Below are 5,067 nucleotides of genomic sequence, written 5' to 3' on the forward strand. Positions count from 1 at the left end.
TGTTTAAACATATATATACATATATACCTATATACATATTTAATATGTGATATATGTTTATATAATATTATATATACACATGTGTCCCACATGCCTAAAACTTACTCCTCCTCTTTTTTTTTTTTTTTTTTTTTGAGATAGTGAGATGGGGTTTCCCTCTGTCACCCAGTCTGGAGTGCTGTGGCATGATCCTGGCTCACTGCAACCTCCACCTCCTGGGCTCAAGAGATTCTCACGCCTCAAACTCCTGAGTAGCTGGGACCACAGATGCATGCCACCATGCCTGGCTAATTTTTTGAATTTTTGGTAGAGACAGGGTTTTGCCATGTTGCCCAGGCTGGTCTCAAACTCCTGGGCTCAGGTGATCTGTCCCCTTGGCCTCCCAAAGTTCTGAGCCACTTTTGGCCTGGTCACTCTCTCTTTCTTTAAAACAACTCCCCTCTTCTACTTCACCATTTCTTTAACACTGCAATGGGGCTCTCTGGTCCACTAGACTTGAAAAGCCCATATTCACAGTCTATCATTCTTAGGAAAAATATATTTTGCCCATACCAATTATACTTTTACCATTTTAACTTCAGAAAATCCTGGGTGGGTGTGAGAGTTTGATTTTAAAAAGTACAAATCCTAGGTTTTCTTGCAATCAGTGAATTTAATCAGTCTGGGGCAGCTTGGGAAACAGGTATTTTTTTTTAATATCACCAGGTGACTCTAATGTGAAGCCACTTGTCTATGTTCTCATCACTACAAACCCCCATCTAATCTGTCCCTAATCTGTTTCAACAGAAAAATGTCAAATTAATCTTTCAAAAACACTGCTTTAATCACATTTCTCAGATCTAATATAACTGGAACTTTCTCACTTGATATCTGCAATTTAAAATTCTAAAAAAATTCTGTCTTCTAACAAATATTCTTTATTCATTCATGTAATCAGCTGTTATTCAATATCTAAATGTTAGGTTCAGGGAACTGATAGTCCTCAACTCCTCACAGTCTTCATTCCAGCAAAAAAGACAGACACTATATAACCACAATTAAATGTGATCAGTCTTAAGATAAGGAAATACTAGACTCTAAAGAAACCCATAATAGGAGAAGTTAGCTTAGTTGTCAAAGATGATCTGCTACACTTTAAATTGAAACATCATCAAAAATTTCTCAGGTAAAATGGAGAGGGAAAGGGAAGATTTCCAAAAGGTAGGCCAGCAGAAGCAGCATATGGTGGTTAAGTAAGAGAGATACCTCATCACTTTTGAAATGTGGAAATAGTTTCATTTCTAAGGAGGGTAATTCGTAAGGAGAACTGTTAGATATGAGTGAGGCCAGACCACACAGGGCCTTATAATGCAAGCTAAGGAGTCCGGACTTCATCCCGAAGGAAATGGAAAATCATTGAGGACTTTTATGCAGGGAGTCATTTGCAGGTTTGTGTTTTTGAAAGATCACTACAGCAGCAATGTAAGGAACAGATGAAGGGGAAGCAAAATTAGAGTTGGAGAGGACATGTGAGAGACTTGCAGTAATAATGAAAGAGATACGGAATGGATGGTTTGGATTAAAGAAAATTAGATGGATTGGGAAGGAGTTCAGATTTAGAGTCAACAGTACTTGGTGACAGTGAATATAAGGAACAGAGTGATACTAGGGATGACTCCCATATTGCTGGTTTGGAAAAGTTGGTGAATGGAAGCATGATTTACTAAAGCAGAGAATATTGCAAGCAAAACAGTATTTTCTGTGTTGTTGGGTGGAGAAATGTAATTAACTTACTTTCAGATATTTTAAGTTTGAAGTTCCTTAAAAACAAGTTGGCTCTGAGTGAATGGATATCAGAGTGGTGGGACAACAATCAGGAGTGGCCACAGATGCCAAAGGAAAGGAAGAAAGGTAGTGAATGTTGCAGGAAGGGGCTTATTAGATTCGCAGACCCACCAGTTATTGGTAACCTAAGGGGGAAGGCAGATAAGAGTGTGCTAAAGAGTGATAATGAAGGGAGAAAATGGACAGTCAGTGTTGAAAACTCTCCCAAAAATCTGATCAGGGAAGAAAAGAAAGATATTGAAATAATTAGAGGAAGTGCTGCGCTTTACGATGGTTTGTTTTCCTTGCGTTAATGAGTTTGGTAGGAGTTTTGTTTAGTTTTAAATTTGATAAGTAGGCATATGTTTACATTCTGAAGGAAAGGGCCAGCATAAAGAGAAACACTGAAAATCATGAGGAGACAGTATGTATAACCATGGCCCAAAGCCTATGAGACATTAAGAGAGGGTGAGATCCAGAACAGAATTGGAGCCTTTAAAAACCTTTAAGTATGGGAAGTTCCTTCTCAATCTTAGTAGGATGGAAACGATTGTCAAATAATAGCCTATTCCAATGCAATTTTAACTGTTCCAGAAAACAGTAAGGACAATAATTTTTTTAAAAAAATTAAAAAGCAATAAAAGCATTCATACTAAAACATGAAAAAAATTCAAAAGCATCTACAGAAAAATCTCACTTGTGAATATCAGTGCAAATATCCTAAGTGAGATGTTAAAAAGCAAAATCAAGAAATGGTTTAACATAACAAGAAGAAAAGAGGTGTAGTAGCTGAATATCTTCAGGACTGCCAAGATGGGAGTTGAATGCCAGTCACTGTTGGCATTTAATAGGAAGAAGGGGGAAGAGAGAAGAGGAAGGAAATCTATGGCAGGTATTCCTCTTCTTATTAGGAAAGCAAATATTCTTCTAAGTTTCCCTGGAAGTCTGCTGTTTGCCATATGGGCCATAATTGAGTCACTTGGCCTCTCATAACTCAAAATGAGGGTGTATGGTGAGCAGCTACCTCCAAACTCAGTGTAGAAGCAGCAAGGGAGCTTGGGATTGAGAATGGCTTGTGACTACTCATCAGTAATCTATGCACAGCATGCATCCATTTCTTTGCATTTGACTCTTTACTGTATCTTAATTTACATTTGCAAATCAAAGTATAAATTGATGCTGCTGTAAAAAATTTAAAACTAAAAAAAGAAGTATTTTAAAATTATAGTACATCACAAGTAAAACAATCAAATCTATTAATCTAATTCACCTAATTGACAGAAGAAAATTATATAGTCATTCCTTGGATCAGAAAAGACATATGACAACATTCAACATCCATTCTAGATTTTTTTAAACATTCATCAAAATGAGTATATATGAATACTTTCTTAACAGTGCATATGTGTATGTGTGTGTGTGTGCACGCACGTGTGTGTGTTGTGTGTATGTGTCAGAGAGACAAGAGAGAAATATCAGCCCACAAACTGGCATTCAACCTAATGGAGACATTTCTGCTGAAGTTTAAACAAGAAAAGGATAGTCACACTCACCACTGCTATTTAATTTTGTACTGACAAGAGAAAATAATTAGAGATATAACACTTAAAAGAGGGTGGTAAAACTTTTCCTATTTGTAGACAATTTTGTTATTGAAAAACACAAAAGAATAAAATGGAGAAAAACACTACAAAGGCAAGATATTTGAGAATGAATTAAGATAGCAAGGAAAATAATTAATTCATAAAAATTAGTATCAATCATAGGTAGACACAGCAAGTGAGAAGATACATGGGAAAGAATATACATTTACAACAGCCACAGAAAGATAAAATATTATGAAATAAACTTTGCAAAAATGTGCCAAACCTATATAAGCAAAACCTAAAAATACTCCTAAAATACACCTAAGCATGACTGAAGAAATAGAAAGACATATCATGTTGTTGGATAGGAAGGCTCAACATAATGAAAATATAAACTGTAAGTTAATTTACAAATTATACACAATTCCAATAAAAATATCAATAGATTTGTTGTAGAAATATGCAAGCTAATTCTAAATTTATAGGGAAAAAATAAACGAGTAAATTACCAGGAAAACTTTTTTTAAAAAGAGAACACTGAAGTAGGAATAATTCTACTAGGTATTAAACATACTCAAAAGCAGTGCTATCTAATAAAAATATAATGAAAGCCACCTATATAATTTTAAAACGTTTAGTAGCTACAATATAAAAATTGTTTTAAAAGGTAGAATTTAAAAATATTATTTTATTTAAGCCAATATATCAAAACATTATTTCAACATGTAATCAATATAAAAGTTATTATTAATATATTTAAAATTCTTTATTTAAACTACATCTTTAAAATCCAGTGTGTAGTTTTCAATTACAGCACATCTCATCTCATACCAGCACATTTCAAGTGCTCAATAACCTATGTATTAGACAGCCTAGCTCTAACAACTAAAACAGTAAATTATTGGCACAGGAATAAGCAGACAGGTGAATGAAATCAAATAAACAATAGATCCAAGTAGAAATGTCAATTTATTATATTGATAAGGTAGTATCTCAAATCAGTGAGTCAAGGATAAAGTTTTTAGTAATGGTACTGTAACAAACGGATAAGCATCAAAAGACAAATTTTGATCCTTATCAGTAAACGCGAAGTGGACCAAAGACATAAATGTAAAAGGGAAACCATGAAAGTACTAGAAAAAAAAAATAGACACATTTCTTCATAGCCTTGGAAGAGCAGATTCTATTTGTAACTCAAAAATCCAGAAACTATGAGGGAAAAAGACTAAGAAGTTGCATTACATTTTTTAAAGAAGTCCACAAGGCAAAACACATCAAAATAAAATACACACACATAAAAAGGGCAAAGCAGAAAAAATTGTTAATTGATGTCAGAAACTTAAAACGAAACCCCTAAATAAATAACAAGCTTTAAGATATAGAGAAGAAAAAGACCACCAATACAATAAGCAATTAGAAAAGGATGTGAGTAATTGTCAGTAATAAAAATACAAGCAGTTTTTAAACATATGAATATTTCTCAGCTATCATTTCTCACCTATCATATTGACAAAAAAAGCAAAATGTGATAAATATACTCTGTTGTCAAACCTATGGGAAAATAGGCATCAAAATTATTAATTTTCTTTCTTCTTTAACCCACTTTTAGGAACTGACTTAGATATACTTTCACATGAACAAAATGACAAGTATGCCAGCAATTCATTGTGGCACTGCT

The sequence above is a fragment of the Hylobates moloch genome, unplaced genomic scaffold (genome assembly GCF_009828535.3).
Source record: "Hylobates moloch isolate HMO894 unplaced genomic scaffold, HMol_V3 SCAFFOLD_5, whole genome shotgun sequence".
Classification (NCBI taxonomy): domain Eukaryota; kingdom Metazoa; phylum Chordata; class Mammalia; order Primates; family Hylobatidae; genus Hylobates; species Hylobates moloch.